The sequence below is a fragment of the Vicugna pacos genome, chromosome 19, assembly GCF_048564905.1.
Source record: "Vicugna pacos chromosome 19, VicPac4, whole genome shotgun sequence".
Classification (NCBI taxonomy): Eukaryota; Metazoa; Chordata; class Mammalia; order Artiodactyla; family Camelidae; genus Vicugna; species Vicugna pacos.
Window position 1 is genome coordinate 32,030,998 of NC_133005.1, and position 25,172 is coordinate 32,056,169.

Genomic DNA, 25,172 nt, shown 5'->3' on the forward strand with positions numbered 1-25,172 from the left:
CCCAGCAGATGGTGTCCAAGGGGCTGGGAGCAGGACAGGAAGGCGGCAAAATGTTAACAGCTCCAAATTAGCCAGGAGGACACACCATTTTCCCAGGGTTCCGTAGCTCTAAGGCTTCCCCAGGCCAGTCATCCCAAATAACCCTCAGAGCCACCCTGAGAAGCAAGGTTTTTGCTGTTGTTTTTGGTTTTTGTTTCTTTTTTTTAATCTTCTTGTACTATGGTTAGCAAAATGGATACTCTAGGAGGTCAAGTGTCATGTCATAAGTCACACAGCCAGAATTTTTCACTTTACACTTATCTCTGATTACTTCCCTGAAATACAGTCCCAAAACTAAAATTTCTGGTGAAAGATAGGCACACTTTATGTCTCTGACAGATATTAAGTTGTCCTCCCTAAATATCGTAACTTGCACTCACACCTGCCTGTTTCTCAGAAGTCCCACCAACATCGAACATATGTCTAATGGATCATTTGTTTTCCTCCTATTGATCTGGAAGAGCCCTTTTGATATTAATGATGTCAACTGTTTGTTTTGTGTATATGTACTGCAAATATCACAACTCATTTTGCTGTGGATTTTTTTCATCCTGTTTATGGTATTTAGGGACAAATACATAAATATTTTTCTTTATTGCTTCTATCTTTAATGATAACATCAGAGAAACTGTCCTACTCCCAAAGATTATTTAAAGATTTATATATGCATCTCATGTCTTAGATACGTTCAAATTTTTATACTTAACTGGACTGTGTTACAATTATCTAAAATATATTTTGGTACACAGAATAAAGTAAGACTTATCCTGACTGGCCCACACTGTTCCCTGGTGATTCATCATTACAATTTCACCTTGACTTATCTCACTAATTGAAATGTTAAGCTTAACTACAACTAACACACACACATCGCTCTTTTAAGGACATACTTTGATCTGTCTATTCTTGGACTGGTATACACTATTTGGACAGTAATTTAATTAGTTTTAATTCCAGGTTATAGTTCTAAAACTCAGAATTAGTCTTCTAAGACTTCTCCCACCATTCTCTTTTTTTAATTAAAGTTTTGTTTTCATTTTTTTAATTGAGGTACAGGGAATTGAACCTAGCACCTTGTGCGTGCTAAGCATGCACTCTACTACTGAGCTATGTATCTTTTTACCCCCACTATTCTCTTTCAACATCTATTTCATGATCTGTGACCATTTATTTTTCCAGATAAACTTTAAAATCATTTTATAATATTACTTATAAATTTGTTATTATAATTCACATTACATATTTTAAATTAGGTGACAAGCTTTAAAAATATCAAGTCTTCCCATCTAGGAATGAGATACGTCCACTTATTTATTTATTTTCTGTTTTGCTTTATAGTTTCCTTCTAAAGGTCTTTTATGTTGCATCTCAACTTACTTCCTCTTTTATATTTTTTGTCACTTTTAGAGAGTGAATCCTCTTATGTTTGTGAACTGGCTATCACTAGAATTTAGGAAATTGTTGATTTTGTATATTTATTCCCTTACTAGTCACTTTACTAGATTCTCTTAATGGGTCCTAATAGTTTTTCATTTATTTCTCTAGGGTTTTTGGTAGTTAATAATATCCTCTGCAAATAATAACTTCCCCCTCTTCCTTTCCCATAATTGTACTTCCAGTTCTGTTACTAGAAACCCCTGGATGAATGCTACAGTGTTCACAAGCACCCTTATATATTTAGGACGTGGGTTGTTAGTTTGGAATAGACATGCTCTAGCACATTAAGAAAATCGCTTCCCATGCTATTTCAGAGTGAGAGTTGTTTGTGCTCCCCACCCTCCTACTATGACCTGTCCCCACCCTGCTCTGTTCTCTGAGGGTCCAACCTCTGTGGTCTGCATCTTCCAGCCTCCCTCACCCTCTGCTTCTGGCTGAGTTTGACCAAGGCAGGTGCTGGCAGAAGCCTAGAGGGCGGGAGGAGTGAATTTTAGTGGTGGTTGTGTTCTTCTACTAGCTGTCAGGCAGTCGTGTAACGCCATTCCTGCTGCTGCCCTTCCGTCCTGGGGTAGTAACAGCTCTCTACCTTTGCCAGCTCCCTGATGCTTCGCCATGCCTTGCTGATTCTGTTAATCCTACCCTGCCTCTCTTTCCATCAAACCCTTCATCGTACCCCTCGTATACCATATGCTGCTCACCCAGACCTTCCTTAATGACTGATAATTTAGGGCCCACTATTAAGTATTTTTAAATAACTTTGCAACATGTCAGAATGATCAGAATATTTTTCTCCTTCACAACACTAATGTGACATTTAATCCTTCATTCATGTAAAAAAAAAATTGGTTACCTAACTACATGCTAATTGCTGTGGTAGGCACTGAGATTAGAACAGAAGGGAAAAAAAAAAAAGACAGATGAGCTCCCTGCCTCTGAAGTTCTCTTCGGCAAACAAATACACAAACAATTATTTAATAGTAAAATATCTAATATTACAACAGTGACTAGGAAAAAGTGTTTTGATGGCAAACAAGAAGGGGAAAGGTTTATTTAGAAAGGAGAATCAGAGAACATTTGTCATATAAAGTGGCATTTCAGTGGAGAAAACACTGGGGAAGAGCCTTCCAGGAAGCAAGAACAGCAAGTGCAAAGGTCCTGAGGCATGAAAGAGCCTGGTGTGGTAGATGAACTGACAGCAGTGCCACCAGCCAAAGGGGTGTGGTAGAAGATATAAACAAACAGGTAGGCGGGGGCCAGGTCACTGATGTCCTACAGAAATGTAGTGCAAGCCACAGTTTTGTAGTTTTAACTTTTCCAGTGGCCGTAGTAAAAAAAAAAAGTAAAAAGAAACAAGTGAGATTTATTTTAAATGTATTTATGTAACCCAATATACCTCAAAGAATATCTTCTCAACAGTTAAATATTAAAAAATGAATGATTATTTATATACACACACACTACACTTTTGAGATGTGGTGTGCATTTTACGTTTACAGCACATCTCAATTTGGACTGGCCACATTTCAAGTGCTCAATAGCCCCGTGTGGCTGGTGGCCACCGTGTCGGCCAGCACGGGGCTAGCTTACACCAGTCAGGCCTGGTGATAGTGGAGGTTAGTCGGCAGGGGCAGGACATGTGAGATTCATCTCTGCTGCTTCTGGCATTGAGCCTGGCACACAGTAGGTGCTCAGTGAATGTCTGCTGCACAGAATGACAGAACTGCAGAGAGATGCCAGGTTCCACAAGCAGAGAAGCATCACTGAGATCACTCAAGGACCAGCTTGGATCGGCTTTAGGAAACTGGGTCTCTTCTGGGTCTGGACACTGCTGTCTGCCTGCTGGGTCTCCCACTGTGGAGGCTGTTCAGGGCCACCTCCCCTGTGGCTAGGGCACTTGGCACAGCTGCTCCCTTAATTCAGAAAGATCACACTGCATCACATGCCAAGAGGGAGAGGGAGGGAGCCCATTAGCATTCATTGTACATGGCTTTTCATTTGGAAAAGCACCTCGAATGTGCCAATCCACATTGCTGTTCTTCATTTTTCAACATTCATGAGTGCAATTGCATTTATTTTTCTCATCAAGACTGCAAAACAAGTGATAATTTACTATATTACAGCCCATATCGGCTGGGTTTACAGACACAACAGTTCTAATCTGCCCTCACTCAAGGGGCTGGGTGGATAAGCAGAGGGTGATCTTTTTAGCTGAGAAGACTCCATTTCTTTGCAACAGGAAGCTTGGGCCCAGCTGCTCATCAAGGTCACAATAACAGCAGCAACAACTAACCTGTACAGAGACACTGACTTCTCAAAGCAGGTTCACATCCACTGTCTTGATTGCTTTTTACAGGAAAAGCGTAGGGCAGACACGTACTCCCATTCCCATTTCACAGCAGAAGAGACTGAGATTCAGAGAGGTCCTCAGTCATACACGGTGACAGGCTGGTGAACAGCAAGGGTGGGGCTCAAACCTGGATCCATGTGATGGGAAACCCCATGCATTGCCCATGGTGCCATGTGGCAGTGCCTGAGCTCTGGCAAAGCCTGAAGCCCTACAGTTACGTTGGCAGAAAAGAAGTGGGCATGATCTTAAAAGTGTGCAAACCTGATGTGCCCACAGCACCTGTGATCACTGAAGAGACCTACTTCTGGAGTCTACCTTGCAGAATGCTGACTTTCCAGGTTCACACCCCTGCTCCAGCCAAGTATGCCTCTGTCTGTGATCTTTCTAGATGTGAGAGTGGGGAAGCACGGTCTAGCCTCGGGTTTGGGGATTGAGCTCTGTGGTTGTTTTCGTTCTCCTGAAAATAGAAGCCAAGCCCACAGTGATATTCAGATTTCAGGTCACAAACACTCGTGAATTAATGAGTCATTTTATAACTCATCGGCAGGATCCAGCCGTAAATGCCTACAGATGTGTTAACTTCATTTCCTAAATAAGATGAAAGTGGTAGATGGGTCATTGATGGCAAGACCCTCATCTCATCTCCTACCCCCTAATTATGATGGGTAAAGAGAAGTGAGAAGAGCTGATTTTGCCCTAAAGGGGATCATAGTCACAGGTGACAGCTCTGGTACGGAGTGGCATCTCCTGGGGTCCAGCCCACCTCTCCAGCTCTCTGGGAGGCAGGAAAGAGGTGGCAGTGAGGAACTGCAGAGCTGGGAGAGTCAGAAGCTAAAGTGGGTTCAGAAAGTGGGTCCAGCCATCTGGCCAAGGTGTCCCAGTGAGGGACACCTCCCCTCACTGCTGTTCCTGTCCATTTCCTACAGAGTCAGGACTCCTTCCCAAGCAGGGTCTGGCTCTCAGGATATTGGCAAATGAGACCTTTCATGTGACCCTCCCAGGTCAGGGTCAAATGGCCAGGCCCAGTCACTCAAGGACCTGGAAAGCACATTGAACAAGAGACCTCTGGCAACCACATTTACAATAAAGGGTCTAAAGGCTTGAAAGGCCAGTTGGGGTGACCAGTGTCACAGCCATATCATCTGGTGGAGTGCATGCACACAGACATGCACGCACACAGGACTCGGGCCTCATAAAGCCTCAGGTGTTCCTTCAGCAGAGACAGGCTAACACAGCACCCCCATGACAAGGCCCAGCTGAGACGGGACGGTAAGGAGGCATACCGGGGCTACAGCGAGGACTTACCATGTGCCCATGCACCAGGCATTTGTTTCATGTTTTCATGAAATCTCATTTAATATCCACATCCTCCAATCATACTACATTCACTTCATAGGTTAAAGAAAACCCAGAACCACAGAAACACTAAATAGCTTTGCTTAAGGTCCTGCCTGCATGTCCCTCCGGCTGAAGTGCCTATGAACTCTGTGCATGGGTACAGCTCTAGTAGCCTTTGTAAAAATCAACTACCCAGAGAATCAAGGACAGAGGTTATTGACGTTCTATTTCAAATGCAGGAACGCAGCCTCTATTCAAGCAAATAACCTTTCTGTTATTATTTTCAACACTGCAAAGCCTAAAAACTCAGTGCAAAGCCTTAAAATCAGGATTGTAAAGCTGACATTTTGCTTGAAATGGTCAAAATTAGGTAATTGTTTCATTCGTCATGGGTCTTAAATGCACTTCCTAATTGTTGCTAGTACCCAGCAAAGAAAAGTGAGATTAAGTTTTCAAAGGTTGGAACTACATGAGGGGTGACCCACAGTCTTGCTGTGTTCCACCTGCCCCGGCTGGCTTCCCCTAAGCCCCTCCTGCCTCATTCCCACGTGCACTTTAGATTCTCCTTGTCCCTGTGTCCTGAGGTCCCTGGTTGCAGTAACAGAACAAACTGTGAAGAAGCAGAACTGCCTCATAGAACTTGTGTGGTTACAATTAGAATCATGAGGGTGTTACTTAATTAAGGCCCTTCATTGTATGCATAAAACCACTGGGGCCCAGAGAGGCTAAGCAATTTGCTCCAGGCCACACAGCTGATCAGCAACATAGCAGGTTGGGAACCCCTCAGGAAACCCACAGGGCACAGTCCTTTAAACCAAAAGCCTGTGTTTCAGTCCCCTCAGATTTTGTTTCCTTTAATCATGTATCCAAGTAGCTGAACATTTCAATCCTCTCTGAACTCACTCACTCAATATTAATTCAGAGCATATTGCGTAACAGGGCCAAGTCTAGGGGCTGAGAACACAGCTATGAACAGGAAAGTTGACTCCTAGCCTGATGGTGCTTATATTTGATTGAGGAAGAGGAGTTTCAAATGCAATTTTACACGTATCTCCTTTGCATTAAGCTCTCTAGATGCATGGCCTGGAGCAGGGGCTGGAAGCACAAAGGGAATTCTGAGACCTGAGTGGTCCCCCAGGCAAAGGAAAGAATATGGGAACAGAGCAAAGGACAGAATAGCGAAGCAGGTAAAGCTGGAAGCAGCAGGTGGGCGAAGAAGAGGCACCCGAGGGCCCCAAGCCTGGACAGGCCACATCTCCTACTCAGGCCCCCAGTCCCCCTGCCCATCCCCCAGAGAGTGGGAATTGTCAGTTCTGCTCTCTGCCTTCTGCTCTTCTCATTCTATGGGGACTCCTGACCCCAGTCCAGAGGTCACCAAGCCAGCCCCAGATTTGACTGCTGGTCACTGGTGGAACAGGCATTCCAACTCACATCCGCCTGATTTCCAAATTCACACTCCATTCACTTTGTGAACAAAAATACTGGGAACCGTATCAGTAAACAAAGAATGCTGAAACCATCAAGTCGTCAGCCACTGCCGCCACCCTCCAGTGAAGACAAGCCTGCAGCCCAGCCTCCACAGCCACTCAACAATGGTGCACTCTGAAGGAACTCAGAATAAGAAAGGACAGGATACTGCCCCTAAATAGCAGGATGCTTGTCAAAGGAATGAATTCAATGAACCGAAATGTTTGCTTCCCCCCATACATACAAAAGCATTAATTTATTTAACTTAAGATGTCTGGTTTTCTTCAGTTAACCAGTAATCTTTCATTGTTCCAACTACCTGGTCCTTGTGGTAAAGCTCCTATATATCCTAGCTCCTCCCCCACCTCTTCGGAGCAGTCCCTCAGAGGAATCTGAGAGGCTGTCATTCTGGCTCGAGTTCTCCCACCAAATAAAACATAACTCTCAACTCTTAGGCTGCGCATCTGTTTCAAGTTGTGCATTTATTTCAGTCGACAACTTCTTCCACAAAGAAAGAGCACCAAGGCCCTTACTCGCTGAGGACACACGCACTGGAAACTGGCTTGGTAGTCTGCATCACTCCCACCCTTCTAGGCTCTCCCCTCACCAGCTGAGCCCATTTACAATTCCCGGGAAGTAAAAATAGAGTCTAGATAATAAAATGAAGTCTAACCTTTTTCTTTTCTCCATTGTGCTTAGTCTGGTTTCACTTGCTCACACGGGGCTGCACGCAGAAGCCCTGCGCCCAGCACTTCAGAGCGGAGCTCCTAGTACAAAATGGCGGCCAGCCGCACCTCAGCTTGGCAGGCGCCTGCGGAGCCGCATGCAGAGGCTGCGCAGTCCCGCACGGCGGCAGCGGGCCGTGTGCAGAGACGCTGCTGCGCACGGCACTGCAACTCAAGATGGCGGCAAGGCGCTGCGCTTGCTGGAGCTTTGACCCGCACAGCTGCGCCCGACCTGCAAGAACTCCACCCCCTCCCCCACTTTAAAGGAGCCCAGCTCACAGACTGTCTGGAGGAGTGTGTGCTCTAGAGCCCGACCTCGCCCCTCTCCATTCTTCCATCAGGGAATAAAACATTCCTCTGCCTCTGAACAGAACTCAGGCTCGTTCTGTTGGCTCAAACATCAGGCAGGAGGACCCTTACTGGCGCCTGACTCGAAAGGGTCGGTAACACATTCACACATCACTGGGGCAGGAAGCCTAAAAAATACACCTTCCTTGTAATTGTGGTAAAAACATATCAAGTTTACCACCTTCATCATTTTTAAGTGTACAGTTTGGTAGTGTTAACTGTATGCACACGGTGGTACAACAGACCTCCAGAACTCTTTCATCTTGCAAACCTGAAACTCTATACCCATGGAACAGCAACTCCCCACTTCCCCCTCCCTGGCTTTTTGCACTTAGGAGAATGTCCTCAGGGTTCACCTGTGTTGTAGCATGTGGCAGGACTTCCTTCTTTTTTTAAAGGCTAAATAATATTCCATTGTACATATACAGGATGTTTTCTTTATCCATTCATCTGTCAGTGGACATTTGGGTTGCTTCCACCTACTGGCTACTGTGAATAATGTTGCAATGAGCATGCATGTGAAAATCTCTCTTCAAGACCTTGCTTTCAGTTCTTTTGGACATATACCCAGCAGTGGGATGGCAGAATCATTTAGTAACTATAACTCTAATTTTTAATGGAAACTTCATACTGTTTTCCATAGTGGTTCTGTCATTTTACAGACCCACCAACAGTGCACAAGGGTTCTAGATTCTCAAAATCCTCACCAACACCTGTTACTTTCTGTTTATTATAATGATGGTGATTGTTACTACTATTACTGTTACGGCCATCCTGATGGATGTGAGGCGATATCTTACTGCGGTTTTCACTTGCCTTTCTCTAATGATTAGTAATGTTCCACATCTTTTCATATGTCTGTTGCCCATTTCTCTATCTTCTTTTTAGAAGAGTCTATTCCAGTCCTTTGCCCATTTTTCAATCATTATTTGTTTTTTGTTTCTTTTTTTAATTGTGGGGTTGTATGGGCTCTTTCAGATATTCTGGATATTAACCTTTTAGTAGACATAGGATTTGTAAATATTTTTCTCCCATCCATAGGTCACCTTTTTACTCTGTTGGTTGTTTCCTTTGATTTCTTTCGTTCCTTCCTTTGATGGAAGTTTTTAAGTCTGATGTAGTCCCATTTGTCTATTTTTGCTTTTGTTATCTCTGCTTTTGGTGTTACAGCCAAAAAAAAAAAAAAATCACAGCCAAGTCCAATGTTATGACGCTTTCCCCTTATGTTTTCTTCTAGAAGTTTTGCCATTTCAGTTTTACATCCAGGTATTTAATCCATTTCAAGTTAATTTTTACAGTGTAAAGTAAGAGTCCAACTTCATTCTTTCGCATGTGGATATCTAGTTTTTCCAACCCAGTCTTTTGAAGAGACTGTCCTTTCTCAATTGTGTAGTCTTGGCACCTTGTTGGTGAAGATCATTTGACTATGTATATGAGCATTTCACAAGGTTTTATGAGAGTCTATTTGGAAGGTTTATAGTACCCAATATTAAACACCCTCCTGACTGAAATACCTACGGTGGTTCCTATTTTCCCATTTAAACCCCAGCTAATAGACTCATCCTGCTTACATGTTTTAGCAGCTATAATTCAGAAGACTTCTTCAACCTATAAATCTCACTCTAACCTTGGAAACACTCGAGACTCTTAACCAAGGGCAGAGGAGACTTGTTTGTCTGTGGTGTTTACTAGTTGCTTCACTGATAACAAGTAATGATTTAAATTCTGAGATAGTGCAACCTGAGTTTCTTAACGATGAGCACAACACTTAGTCAAGAAAGCAATTTTAAAAGAACTGGAAGGTTTGAGGAAAGTTTAAAAATAGTTTGGGTGAGTAACTGTCGCTTTCCCAAGCCGAAGTACGGTGTGTTAGCACAGAGCACGGTGGCAAGACCAAGATGGACTAAGAAGGGGGTGAGGGAGGAACAGGAGGTCTGTTTTAGGGGGGAAAAAAAAGGACATTTTTGTAAATGACCCAATGTCTCACAAATCAGTGAGTGGGAGAAAATAAAATCTGAAGATATATCCGTGATATTAAGGGGTCATGGGCATAGATGACTACAGCTCTGTGGGGCGGTCTGAGAACAGAGTCAGGACCGGCAGCTCACCTGGGAGATTCATCTTCCCTGTTTCCCGTCTCCACACACTCACGGGGACAAATCCCCCTGTCCAGGAATCAGAAGCAGCTGCCATGACTGACAGATAGGCAGAAGAGGGGCTAGGACCATGGGAGTTTTCACAGATGTTCTATTTTGTAAACGTATCACTGAATTCCTACATTTAAAAAATATCTCCTTTCCTTCTTGAGTCATCAATTACAAATCAAAGAATGCTAGAGTCAGGGGAGATCGACTCCGGATTTTACATATAAGGTAAATAAGGCCCAGGAAGGGACGGTGCTTGGCCTGAGGTCACACAGCATGTAAATGGTAGAGCTGGGCTAAAACCCAGGATTCCTTCCTTTCAGATCTGTTTCATAGAAAAAGCTGCTTGAGGCACAGAGAAAAGATGCTGGCCTGCCCAAAGTCTCAGGTTAGTGGCAGAGCAGGGACAGGTGCTCAGGTACATCTCCCTACCCATGTGACAGAGGACCAGGCTAACCAAAAGGCCTCGTGGAAGCCAAAGTATCCACTCCCAGCCGCACCATGTTCCTGTAGCCTCCCCAGAAACATGGAGAAACCACAGGAAGAGCAGCGGCAGGGGGCCTGAGGAATGCTCCAGCCCACTCTAGTTGGGAAACAGCCTTACAGGGCTGAGTCAGCCCAGCAAGACAGGAACAAAAGTCCCCTGTGTCAGTGTGACACAAGTTGGCAAGTTTTGGAGACATTATTATGAGCCACTGAATTGGGTGGCTTTAGTTCAAATCCCTTCTTTGCTATTTATTACCTCTGCGACTAAGGTCAAGTTTCCTAACCTGTTTGTTTGTGTCCCAGTTTCCCCATCTGCAAAACAGGGAATGCAATGGTACCTACACTACGTGGGGTTGTTGTGAACTCTAAAGAAGAAAACATATCTAAAATGCCTGGCACGTAATAAGTGCTCAGTAAATGTTAGCTGTTATTAACATCAAAGGAGCACATCCCTCTGAGTGGGGGTACAACTGGAACAATGAAAATCTAGGATAGCACTGGACAATAGAAATATAACATGAGCCACATATGCAATTTTAAATTTTCACCTAGCCACGTTAAAAAAAAAGTAAAAATGGGTTAAATTAATTTTAATAAATTGTTTTATCTAACCCAGTATAACTAAAATACAATCATCTCAACAAAGTTAATAGGAAAATTATAAATGAGGTATTTTATTTTTTTTTCATACCAAGTCTTGGAAATCTGGTGTGTATTTTATGTGTAAAGGACCAGCCACATTTCAAGTGTGGTGGCGGCCACCATATTGGACACTGCATGTCTCAAACATTCCTAAATGGGACTACAGTGAATTACTGGGTTTTCTATGTGATTGGATTCTATTTTATGGAATCACACAAGACATCTTATATTCACTAAATGAAAAGTTATTATATTTGTATTAAACTAGAATTTTCTTTTCTAATCAGATCTCTCATAACATATAATTCAAATTATTACAGTAGCCAAAGCATAAAGAAAACCTGTTTCCTCATTAAACATAAGGCAATCCAAAATTCAAAAACGATGTGTTCACGTGGAGGAGCCCTAAGCCCCCGGAGCAGCAGCTCCATGAGGTGAAGAGTCGGTGAAAACATGACCCACTGCTCCGGGCTGGCATCACATCTACCGCTGTGATGATGTCCACGGTTCCCTTTCTCTCGGGCTGGCCTGGGAGGGGCTGACGTGGAAGCAGCAGGTGACTGAGGAGGCATGAGGAGGTCATCTCTGTGGTCCCCTGAGATGTCCCCGATACATGAGCATCCGTAACATCTCCTTCTGACAAACCATTCAGAACAACACGCAGGCTTAATGTGCCTGTGTTCAGGTGGACAACGATGGGTTTAGTCAATGCGGTGCACCAAGGGGATGGTCTACACCACAGGGATTAGAAGCAGTGCATGCCCCTCATTTTCCCAGCAAAAAAGACCTCCCAAAAAAAGTTTTCAGGCAGCTTCAGTATACACAATTTTCAACATACAGATGAATTAGTCAAATGGTATCTAAATTAACACTATGGGGTCTAAGCTATGATTTCATTACAATTACATATTTAAAAATCACATGTCTCATAAAATAATATATTACCTTAAGAACAGACTGTGGTTCAGAGCACAGACTCTGAAGCCAGACTGCCTGGGTTCAAATCCCAGCTCCTCGGTTCAGTACTAACTTCGGGGTGAGTTCCTTAACATTCAGGGCCTCAGTTTCTTCATGTGTAAAGAAAGGGTAGTAACAGCACCCAGATCACAGTGCTGTGGAAGTATTAAATGAGTTAAAAATAGGTAAAGTCCTTAGAACACTGTCTGATAAGTGGAATATATGTGTTAGTTTAAAAATAGTGGTTTATTATCCACTCCCTTATACTATAGGAACTTTGATTAACACTCATACTGCAGACAATACTGTCTGAATCCAGGTATGATATCACAGAAAACTGAGCATCAAGGCAAGCATCTAGGTGGGCATTCAAACAGACATGTTTTCCCATTTATCTGACAAATGCATCTCTGATCACTGCAAAGATCCTTCATGGCTTTTCCAAACCATCCTTAGCACACGTCATTATTTGGTCATGTCCTCCAGAACAATACTTAGTTTCCCCCAATTAATTCTGTCATCTCAAAGTACCCAAGAGACCATCTCATAATACGGGATGCTCCGTAAGAATTTTTTTGAGAGCTGTTTGGAGGCAAAGATCTTGCCTTTTCTTCAGACATTTGAGGTCTATTTTGGCTTTTATCTTTTATTCTCCCACTGCCACTTCCTGGGTGTCAGTACATAACCATGGTGCCTCCAAACAGTGGAACAGCATGCAGCCCTGGAAGGGGAAAACTAGGTCTGAGTACAGTGGTCTGAAAAGGGACCGAGGACCCAACTGCCTGGGAACCACGATCCCATTCGCCACCTGCATCCTAAGGAGGGACCAGAGTGGTGCCTCCTGGGGGAACCACGGGGTCAGAACCCACACTTCCTATAGGCAAGTCGCAGCTCCATCATAAGCTCACTATGAGCCTCAGCAAGCCCTTTAAGCTTTCTGTGCCTCCAGTTCCCTAGTCTGTAAAATGCAGATCACAGTATCTCCATCAGAGGACTGTTATATATAAACATATGAATTAATACATTTAATGTCTTTAGGATAGTACCTGCCATTCAATAAGTACTATATAAATAGCACTTTCCTACTATTATTGTTACTATTACCATACACGCATATGCTCTCTGACTCCCTCCCTCCTTCCCTCATCCTCTTCCTCCTCTTCTCTCCTTCCCACCATCCCTCCCTTCTCTGGATACACATCAATCTGTTGATAGTGATATTTGAAAGAACAGAAATGGAGGTGGAGAGAGTTAACTTCTATGTATAAACTCAGCATTTCTTTAAGGATATGTAATATTTTATCATTAAAGAGGGAAGAGAAAAATGTATTGACTCAACAGTGACTAAGTGGGAACAGAAGCGTTCAGCCAATCAATAACCTCACGCGTAACTAAGGGCACTCAGAGGCCCAGACTTCCAGATCATTTTTATGGAAGCACAACATTAAAGAAACAGTAGGTCAAGTTTGGACGAGTCACATTTTTCCAATGGGGAGCCTATTACATAGGTCACAAGCAGATCTACACCTGTGTGAGACTGTGCCAGGCGTCCCTTTGTTTTCCCCAAGAATCAACTCCACTCAGAAGAGCCAAGACCAGCCAGGCCATAGCCTCATCAGCTGACCACAGTCTGAGGTCAAGCTGAGAGGAAGCACTCAGGGTATGAAAGCTGTAGGTACCCCAGGTCCTGTGAAAATGCCAAAGAAAGAAGCAGCCTCACTGGGTTCTCCTAAAATTACCTGACAGCGTTCCTCTCTTGGCTTTCCTAACACTAATAATCCTAATGGCAATTCAGTCTACTTACGGACCAACTGTCCTGTTCTAAGCCCCATGCAGGGCACGAGGAATTCAGCCCAAGAGAGGCAGCCCATGCCCCCAGGTTGCTCACAGCCTCAGTAAGGAATCAGAGAAAACATGTAATGAACTTAGCCGCAGAAACACAAAAGAGTCAAGGGAGGGCCTCCTGGAGGAGGTGACATTCTCTGTCAATAGGAGGAAGGGGAACAGGAGATGCCTTCGAGACAGAGGCATGATGGTGTGACCTACATGGTTAGTGGTTGAAAACAAGAAAAATCAACTATGACAATTTGTCTCAAAAATGAGAATGTTCTGGAAGAATATTGGGAGGCTCATGATAAACAGGGAGCTGGAGGATACTTGAAGAGGAAGCAGAAACTAAGTCCCTGGGGGCCAAGGAGCAGGCAGTTCAGCAACCTCCTTTACTATAACCGCTTATGGTCCAGGCACCACCCCTCTACCAGACGCACAAGCTCTGGCTGCCAGCTCAAACTTCCCTGACGGAAAGTCTTGGGTAAGAGGGTCAACTGGCTGGGGCCAGGTCACATGTGCAGCACACCCAGGTGGTAAATTTCTGGCACCTTCACCTGTCAGCAAGCTCCACATTCCACCAAGATCCCACACAATGAGAACGCTCCCAATAAGGAAGCAGGGCTGGAGGCTGGACTCCCAAAACAAAAGCATGAAGGCGTCTCTTGCATGATGACGCAGAAGAGGAAAGGGAAGAGGAGAAGGCAGGAGAGGGGGCCGAGGCTGGAGACAGATGCTGGGGTTGTATATCATGAGAATGTTCAATTACTAACAAGAGCAATTCATTTAACAAACATTCACCACCTTCAACATCCCAGGCTCTGGGGTTACATGTAAATAACATGGTGCCCCAGCCCACAAGGAGGACAGAAGGAGTTTGGCACACAGACTATGAAGAGGCTTGCTAGTAAGCACTGATGATCCCATCCTGCTTTTTGCAGCTGACATCCACTGTGACTGGCCAGTGCTTGAACTTCTCTGTAATTGATGACTATTTACAACATAATTCCTGCTAGTCCCCAGAAGGTCTCCATCCACTGAGCTGAGAGCCATAATGCAGTGCCCTCAGGGGACCATCGCCAGTTCCTGACTTGCACTGAGGGCTTTAGAATTCACAAAGCTTTTCTTTTTCCAATATCACCTCATGGGAGAATTTCCAGGATTCCATGTTTGACACATGGATGATATTCTTCCTTCAAATCTTGAAAATAACACACAGCCACTCTGTGTTTGGTACACAAGGGAGGACAGAAACAGACAGATATACGAAAGCAGATTTGATAACTTCTCTTGGAGATGAGCACAGAGACCTATGGACAAGAACACTCACTGCAGTGAGACTTAGAAGGGAGTAACTGGAAGGAACTGACACATGCAACAATACGGTGGTTAAACATAAACCATGGAGCAGTCATCATCATGGAAAACTATGGAGACTTTAGGAAGCATGCTTTTGAGGAATATGGAATGCCACAGGAAAATTTTCAAAAATAGCATTAAAAAGAAAAATAGATATTTGTGTAAGTGTGTATGTGCACATACGACTTTTATTTTTTATCGCCATCTCTACTCTGCACATTCTCTACAATGAATGTGCATTATTTTTGCAATCATAAACCACAACTGTAAGGAGAAATAATTCTAAAAGATGTTTAGATGATGGTGGCGCCCTATATTTCATATATGTTTCTCTCGCCTGGGATTGCAACCTGGCTCCTCTTTCATATGTAATTTACATGACCTTGGACCAGTCACTTCATCTCTCTGGGGCTTGGTTTTCTCAAAAATAAAGAGGGGAAAATATCTCTGAACTCATGGCGTGGTGGCATATTAGATGAAATGTGCAGCAAAATGCCTAACCCAATTCTCGCTTAAACTGATCATGCAATAAATGCCAGTTCTCTTTAAAAAAAAAAAAAAAAAGCAAAAGCTTCAATACTTACAGCACTCTGGTGTGAGTTCTAGTGTAGAAAAGGGCATGGGTTCGGGTTATTGATGTGTAATTGACCCAGGAACAGTTTCCCAGGACTGCCACAACAAATGACCACAAACTGAGTGACTTAAGACAACAGAAACCTGGGGAGGAGGCCAAGATAGCAGAGTAGAAGGACGCTTGTAGCTCATCCGCTCCCACAAATACACCAAGACTCACATCCACAGACCCACTCAGCCAACCAGAGCACCTGCGGAACTCCGACAGAACATCGTCCTCTTCAAAAGATAAGAGATGCCAAAAATCTGGTAGGAGAAAAGGAAAAAAGAAAGAAGAAAAGGCAAAACAGTGCAGGACGGGTCCTGCGGGGAGGCAGCGGCAAAGAAGGACTGGCGCTTGTTCACTGGGTCTCCCCTCTTCAACGGAGTGGCCAGTGGGATGGAGGGGGAGCCTCCGAGGCTCAGATCTGTACAGAGCAGCCCTTGACTGACAGAATTAAGTTAAACGGGCACAGAGGGTCACTGCGACACCCAGCCCGAGACGCGGGCCAGCAGCTGGGGCTGGGCCAGGCTGCCCGAGCCAGGCGGAGGACGGGATGGCTGCACTGAGGCAGCCCCGGGGGACTGCAGGGAGCTGCGCGCCATTGGTGTGGGTGCACAGGACAGAACAACCTGGGCCCTGCATAAAACAACACAGCTGATGTGCCCTGGGGGGAAGGGTGCATACCCCCATCTCTGAAAACCCGCGGAAAGTTTTCGGGGGAAGAGAGGCGGGGCTCAGGCACAGCTGCCATATCCTCTGGCACTGAGCACCCAGGCCAGGGCTGAGGCGAAAGTGAAACCCGCATTCGCACCTAAGGACTTAGCAGCCTCAAAGGCCAGACAGAGACTTGTCTACAGCCCGAGACAGATAGGATATTTCCATCCTGGTTCCTCAGAGAACTTGCTCCGCCAAGACAAACAAGGAGGTGGGTTCTGGCCCGGAGCAGGGATGGGGCTGTTTCTCGGTCTTCCCTGAGCCCACCTACGGAGCACGCAGCCACACAGAGCAGCGGAGTGACAGGCTCTGGGACAGGGCAGGCGAACCCCTTGCCTTTCCGGCAGGAATGCAGCCCCTGACCCTGGTGCTGGGAGGGCGCGTGACCTGTCTTCCTACCTGGCCAGTCTGCAACATCTGACTGTAGCATCTGGAGGGGAAGTGACCAGCCCGCCCTTAGCAAAGGAGAGCTGCACCTGACCCAGTGTTGGGAGGGGGAGCGATCTGCTTGCCGACAGGCACTGGGAGCAGCACAAACGAAGGCGCCAACGGAGGGCCTTTGGAAGCTGAGCTTCCAAAACAGGGCGAAGACAGAAAGACTTTGCTTTAAGAGCACACAGTCTCCAGGAGAACACCACCCCCCCTTTTTTTTTAAATCTCTTTTTACCTGTTCTATTTTCTATTACCCTTTTAATTTCTACTTCTTAAACAATTATATATACTCCCAGTTTTAATTCCTTTTAAAATTTTTTAAAATATTTTTATTATTATTTTTAAAAATTCACATCATTTCATTTCTATTTCTCTTGGTTTTGATGTCCTGTTATTGATTATACACAGAGTTCAAATACATTTTTGCCTCTTTTCTCCTTTTTTAAAGGTTTTTAAAAGACGTCTCAACCCGATTGCTATTCTGCTTCAACTTGCTCTTCTATTATTCATTATACACTGTTTTCAAACCTTTTTTTCTCCCTTCTTTTAAAATTCTCTTTCTTTCTCTCTCTCTTTTTTTTAAGTGTTATTCCTACATAGGCATTAGATAGATAAATAAATAAACTTCATAAGGACCACAATAGATAACTGATACTCCATAAACCACAGTGCCAGAGAGGTAGGAGCAAGATGAAGAAGCAGAGAAACCATCCCCATTTAAAAACAAGAGAAATCCCCTGAAAGAACGATCAATGAAATAGACATCGATAGCCTACTAGATCAAGATTTCAAAAAAAGAGTGATCAAAGTACTGAAGGAACTAAAAGAGATAGTGTTTAGAGATATAAAATATGTCAAAAATTAAATGGAAGCTATAATGAAGAGCCAAGTAGAATTGGTAAACTCACTGGCTGAGATGAGAAATGATCTAAAGGCTGTGCAAAGCCGACTAGATAATGTAGAGGAACGAATAAGTGACCAAGAAGACAGGACAACAGAAAGCACCCAGTCACAATAGCTACAAGATAAACAAATAAAAACAAATGAAAATAGCATAAGGGACTTATGGGATAATATAAAGCATGCCAATCTTCGCATAATAGGGGTCCCAGAAGGGAAAGAAAGATCAAAGGGGATTGAAAAGGTATTGGAAGAAATCATGACTGAAAACTTCCCAGACTTAAAGAAGGAATCAGATATCCAAGTACAGGAAGCTCAGAGGGTCCCAAACAGGAAGAATCCAAATAGACCCACACCAAGACATGTCATAATCAAGATGGCCAGAGTCAAGGATAAAAAAAGATTCTAAAGGCAACAAAAGAAAAGCAAAGAGTGAGTTACAAGGGAACCCCCATAAGGCTCTCAGCTGACTTCTCTACACAAACACTACAGGCCAGAAGGGAGTGGCAAGATATATTCAAAGTCCTGAATGAAAAAAAGATGCAGCCTAGGATACTATCCAGCAAGGCTATCATTTAGGATAGAAGGAGACAAAGATTTTCACAGACAAGAAAAAACTAAGAGAGTTTAGCAACACTAAACCCATGTTAAAAGAAATATTGAAAGGTCTACTCTAAATAGAAAAGCAGCAGGATGCTACAGAAATGAGAAACTCACAACTGGAAAGTTGATAACTCATAAATTACAAATAAATACAAAATTGTAAAAGAAGACATCTAAATCACTGACAGTGGGAGAAGGAGGCAGGAAAATATATAATTTTTTTTCTTTCTTTTTAAAATTTTTTGTTCTCAGTAGGATGGGTTTGAGATCATGTTACTATCAATTTAATAAAAAACAGTTATAGTAATGGGCTAATAGACTTACAAAAAAGGGTAACCACAAGCCAAAAACTTACAAGGGAGTCAGAAAAACTAAATAAAATCCATGATAATACCAAGGAAAATTACCAAACCACAAAAGGAAGAAGAAAGGAACAAAGAGGAAATACCAAATCAACTGCAAAGATAAGTTCAACATGGCAATAAACACACATCTATCATTAATTACTGTAAACGTTAGTGGACTAAATGCTCCAGTCAAAAGACAAAGAGTGGCAGACTGTATAATAAAGCAAGAACCTTCAATATGCTACATACAAGAGACCCACTTTAGGGAGAAGGACACATACAGATTGAGAGTGAAAGGATGGAAAAGGATATTCCATGCAAATGGAAAAGCCAAAAAAGCAGGTGTAGCAGTACTGATTTCAGACAAAATAGACTTGAAAACAAAGGCCATAAAGAAAGATAAAGAAGGATATTTTATAATGATTAAAGGAGTAATACAAGATGAGGATATTACACTTGTTAATATATATGCACCCAATATAGGAGCACCTAAATACATAAAACAATTACTAACAGAGATAAAGGGGGATATTGATGGGAATACAATCATAGTTGGAGATTTTAACACTGCATTAACATCACTAGACAGATCTTTCAGACAGAAAATAAATAAAGCAACAGAGAAATTAAATAATACAATAGAAAAATTAGATTTGGTGGATATTTTCAGAGAATTACACCCCCCAAAAATAGGATATACATTCTTTTCAAGTGCACATGGAACATTTTCTAGGATTGAGCATGTACTTGGGCACAAAAGAAACCTCAACAATTTTAAGAAGGCAGAAATTTTCTCAAGCATCTTTACTGACCATAATGCCATGAAACTAGAAATCAACAACAGAGAAACAAAAGAGAAAAAAAGGAAAGCATGGAGATTAAACAACATGCTATTAAATGGGTCAATGAGGAAATCAAAGCTGAAATTAGAAAATACCTTGAGACAAATGAAAGCACAACCACACAAAATTTATGGGACACTGCAAAGGCAGTGCTAAGAGGTAAGTTTATAGCGATTACGGCCTTCCTCAAAAAAGAAGAGCAATCTCAAATAAACAATTTAACCCACCAGCTGAAAGAACTAGTAAAAGAAGAACAAAAAACCCCAAAAGGAAGCAGAAGGAAGGAAATTATAAAGATCAGGGAGGAAATAAATAAAATAGAGATTTTAAAAAAAACACAGAAAAAATCAATCAAACCAAAAGCTGGTTTTTTGAAAAAGTAAATAAAATCGACAAACCTCTGGCCAAACTCACAAAGAAGAAAAAAGAGAGAGCACAAATTAGCAAAATAAGAAAGGAAAATGGAGAAATTACAACAAATAAAATAGAAATACAGAATATCATACGAGAATATTATGAAAAACTATATGGAACCAAATTGGATAACCTAGAAGAGATGGACAAGTTTCTGGAAACATATAGTCCACCAAGACTGAATCAAGAAGAAACTGATCACTTGAACAAACCGATCACTAGAAATGAAATCGAAATAGCAATAAAAAAACCTCCCTACAAATAAAAGTCCAGGACCGGATGGCTTCACCGGGGAATTCTACCACACATACAAAGAAGAACTCATACCAGTCCTTCTCAAATTCTTTCAGAAGACTGAAAAGGAGGGAATACTCCCAAACTCATTCTATGAAGCCACCATCACCCTGATACCAAAATCAGGCAAAGACACTACCAAAAAAAGAGAATCATAGGCCAATATCACTGATGAACATAGATGCCAAAATCCTCACCAAAATATTAGCAAATAGAATCCAACAACACATAAAAAAGATTATACATCATGACCAAGTGGGGTTCATCCTAGAGACACAAGGGTGGTTCAACATACACAAATCAATCGATGTAATACATCACATCAATAAGAGAAAGGACAAAAGCCACATGATCTTCTCAATAGATGCAGAAAAAGCATTTGATAAAATTCAACACCCATTTATGATAAAAACTCTCGCCAAAGTGGGTATAGAGGGAACATATCTCAACATAATAAAAGCTATATATAACAAATCTACAGCCAGCACAGTACTCAATGGTGAAAAACTCAATAGCTTCCCACTAAAATCTGGGACAAGACAAGGATGCCCACTATCACCACTCCTATTCAACATAGTCTTGGAAGTCCTAGCCACAGCAATCAGGCAAGAGAGAGAAATAAAAGGGATCCAAATTGGAAAAGAAGAAGTAAAAGTGTCACTATATGCCGACGACATGTTACTAATATATAGAAAACCCTAAAAGGTCCACACAAAAACTACTAGAGCTGATTGAAGAATTCAGCAAGGTAGCAGGTTACAAGATTAACATTCAAAAATCAGTTGCATTTCTTTACACTAACGATAAATCAACAGAAAAAGAAAGTAAAGAAACAATCCCCTTTAAAATAGCACCCAAAGTAATAAAATACCTAGGAATAAATCTAACCAAGGAGGTGAAAGAATTATACATAGAAAACTATAAGCCATTGATGAAGGAAATTAGACTTTAAAAAATGGAAAAATATCCCATGCTCTTGGATTGGAAGAATCAATATTGTTAAAATGGTCACACTGCCCTAGGAAATCTACAGATATAATGCAATCTCTATCAAATTACCCAGGACATATTTCACAGAACTAGAACAAATCATAATAAAATTTATATGGAGCCATCAAAGACCTAGAATTGCCAAAGCATTACTGAAGAGAAAGAAAGAAGCTGGAGGAATAACTCTCCCAGACTTCAGACAATACTGTAGAGCTACAGTCATCAAGACAGCATGGTATTGGTACCAAAACAGACATATAGACCAATGGAACAGAATAGAGAGCCCAGAAATGAACCCACAAACTTTTGGTCAACTAACCTTTGACAAAGGAGGCAAGAATATACAATGGAATAAAGACAGTCTCTTCAGCAAATGGTGTTGGGAAAACTGGACAGCAGCATGTAAATCAGTGAAGCAAGAACACTCCCTTACACCATACACAAAAATCAACTCAAAATGGATCAAAGACTTAAACATAAGACAAGATACAATAAACCTTCTAGAAGAAAATATAGGCAAAACATTATCTAACATACATCTCAAAAATGTTCTCCTAGAACAGTCTACTCAAGCAATAGAAATAAAAGCAAGAATAAGCAAATTGGACCTAATGAAACTTACAAGCTTCTGCACAGCAAAGGAAACCATAAGTAAAACAAAAAGACAACCTACGGAATGGGAAAAAATTTTTGCAAATGAAACCAACAAAGGCTTGATCTCTAGAATATATAAGCAGCTCCTATGACTTAATAAGAAAAAAAACAAACAACCCAATCCAAAAATGGGCAGAAGACCTAAACAAGCAATTCTCCAAGGAAGAAATACAAATGATCAATAGGCACATGAAAAAATCCTCAATATCACTAATTATCAGAGAAATGCAAATCAAAACTACAATGAGGTATCACCTTACACCAGTCAGAATGGCTGTCATTCAAAAATCCACAAATGACAAATGCTGGAGAGGCTGTGGAGAAAAGGGAACCCTCCTTCACTGCTGGGGGAATGCAGTTTGGTGCAGCCACTGTGGAAAACAGTATGGAGATTCCTCGAAAGACTAGGAATAGACTTACCATATGACCCAGAAATCCTGCTCCTGGGCATACATCCAGAAGGAACCCTACTTCAAAATGACACCTGCACCCCAATGTTTATAGCAGCACTATTTACAATAGCCAAGACATGGAAACAGCCTAAATGTCCATCAACTGATGACTGGATAAAAAACAGGTGGTATATTTATACAAAGGAATACTACTCAGCCATAAAAACTGACAACATAATGCCATTTGCAGCAACATGGATGCTCCTGGAGAATGTCATTCTAAGTGAAGTAAGCCAGAAAGAGTAAGAAAAATGCCATATGAAATCACTCATACGTGGAATCTAAGAAAAACAAAAACAAAAACAAAAACAAACAAACAAAGCATAAATACAGAGCAGAAATAGACTCATAGACATAGAATACAAACTTGTGGTTGCCAAGAGGGTGGGGTGCGGGAAGAGATAGACTGGGATTTCAGAATTGTAGAATAGATAAACAAGATTATACTGTATAGCACAGGGAAATATCATCAAGATCTTACGGTAGCTCACAGAGAAAAGAAAGGCACAATGAATATATATATATGTTCATGTATAACTGAAAAATTATGCTCTACAGTGGAATTTGACACAACATTGTAAAATGATTATAGATCAATAAAAAATGTTTGAAAAAAAAAAAGACAACAGAAACCTGTTCTTTCATGGTACTGGAGTCCAGGAGTCTGAAACCAATGTGTTGGCAGGGACATACCACCCCTCCCTTTCCCAAAGGCTCTAGGAAGAATTCTTCCTTGCTGCTTCTGGCTTCTGGTGTCTGCTGGGAATCCATGGCTTTCCTTGGATTGTAAACGCATCACTCTAATCTCTGCCTCTGGCTTCACATGGCCTTCTGCCCTGTGTGTGTAAAGGTCTCCACTCCTCCACCCATAATGCTGTATGAGGGCTCAGGATAACCAGCAAGACCTCATCTTTGCTTGGTTACATCTGCAAAGACCCTATTTCCAAATATGATCACATTTATAGGTGCCAGGGGTTAGGACTTCCACTTATCTTTTTGTGGGACACAATTCAATCCATAACAGACCCCAACCTTCTCTCTATAAATATCAGCAGTTAGGGCAAAGCAGAACACAGTACGGAGGGCCCAGTGGCACCAAGGAAAAGCACAGCACCACTCTGGATCTGTGCCTGCTCCCCTGGCAGGCTGAGTGGTTGAAGTATTCCTGTCTGTATGCCTATGTTGTCTCTGGATTTTCCCCAATACCTGTCCTTTCCAATCAGGTAACTAACTAGGCTCTCTGTACTTCTCTGCTCTAGAGGTTTGTGCAGGATGGAGAGAAGAAGCTGCTTCAAGCCAAGGGCTCCTTCTTTCCTTTTTTTTTTTTTTTCTTAAAGTCTAAACTTACTAAAGAGATTATGCTGTGGATCCAAGAAGGGCTGGGGTGAGTTGGGTGTGCCTTTGAGGGCCAGGAAGAAGAGGGGAGAAGTTCCTACACTGGGGAGAGGAAAGGGATGGATGTGCTGGTGATGGATACGGACTGCTCGTTGGCAGTACTTGAGGAGGGATGCTGGGTGATGCCCCTGGGCTGGCTCGACTCAGGACCAGGACTCCAAGCCTGGGAACGAAGCAGCAGAATTACTAGACCCAAAGGGATCACAAGGAATGGGACAGCAGGCTTCTCAGAGGAAACCACAAAGGCCTGCCAAAGTCCCAGGATATTTGCTGACCCCTAGGGAAGGGGGAGACCCAATCACACCTACAATGTAATGTCTGGCTCCCTGGAGGCTTAGAGTCAAATTCAAGTTGATGCAAATACAGCTTTTCTTATGCACCCAGGTTTGCAGCTTGAGGTCCAGCCCTACTTCATTCTGACACTTAATGTCCTAAGAGTATCAGAAGGAAATAGAATGAAACCTCCCAGCCCCACTGCCTCTGGCTTCGGCCTCTTTAAAAGGACATTTAGAGCACTTACATTTACTCTCAGCACCCCTGAGACCCTTCTGCAGGGCCCTGGGCTGGATCTCAGGGTGGACATGTGGAAACTCACGCTGAGGTTGGGGAAGTCAGAGATGGGAACCAGTGGTAGCTGTAGTTAATTCCACAGGCAAGACAGAGGCTTAGAGAGAAAGTCTGTGGGCACAGTGACCCCCATTCCTCTGTGATAGCCTCAGTGAAGATGAAGTGGGTGCAAAAGCAGGTCTGAAGCCTGGAATGCTAGCCTGAGGGCTTTTCCCATGGAGAGGAATGAGGAAAAGAGTGTGACGGTGGCTGTGTGCAGCACTGAATTAACAGAGTTAAGATGGAGGAGGTGTTCTCCATCAGGGGTAGCATGGATCCCCGGTATTGAACAGTCTCTCTGGGACCATCAGGGACCCACAGTAGACCTCCCGCTGGAAGGTTCACCTGTGTAAAGCAGCATCTGGGGTCAGGTGAGCATGAAGGAGGGGACAAGGTTCCAAGGTGCTTCAGACTTACAGTCCCAGAGACTGCAAGAACCAGAAAAGCACCGAGAGGAACCAGCACTGATGAAGCCCTACTATGTGCAGACACATTCTACGCACACAGGCATCATCCCACTGAAGTCTCACACTGGTTCCCATGTTAATGATGGGGAAATGGAAGCAGAGGGATTAAGGCCCAGAGTCACTCGGCCGTGGTGGAGGATTGGAACAAGTTTATTATAAGGACTTTGAAAGCAAAGAGCAGGATGCTGGGAGTGAGATCATCCGAGGAGTCTTTCTTCTGACCAAGGAGCAACATCTCCCTGAGAAAGAGTCACATGAGCTGAGACCTGAAGAAACCAGCCAAGTGAAGAGTGAAGAAAATGCCTGCAGTGAGCAGGAACAGCATGTGCA

At 42.9% G+C, this 25,172-nt stretch overlaps 1 protein-coding gene across 19 annotated transcripts in view; it reads right to left on the reverse strand.

Annotated features, from left to right (window-relative positions):
- PTPRT (protein tyrosine phosphatase receptor type T) overlaps positions 1-25,172 on the reverse strand; it is a 1,148,549-nt gene that overhangs the window by 681,940 nt on the left and 441,437 nt on the right. The window contains exon 1 of one of the 19 annotated variants that reach the window (XM_072944257.1): positions 7,302-7,377. The exons of 17 other annotated variants lie outside the window; for them this stretch is intronic. The gene's annotated coding sequence lies outside the window, so the exon portion shown is untranslated. Of the gene's footprint in view, positions 1-7,301; positions 7,378-25,172 lie in introns of those variants that run through there. One more of the 19 variants, XM_072944256.1, reaches the window with a different exon arrangement.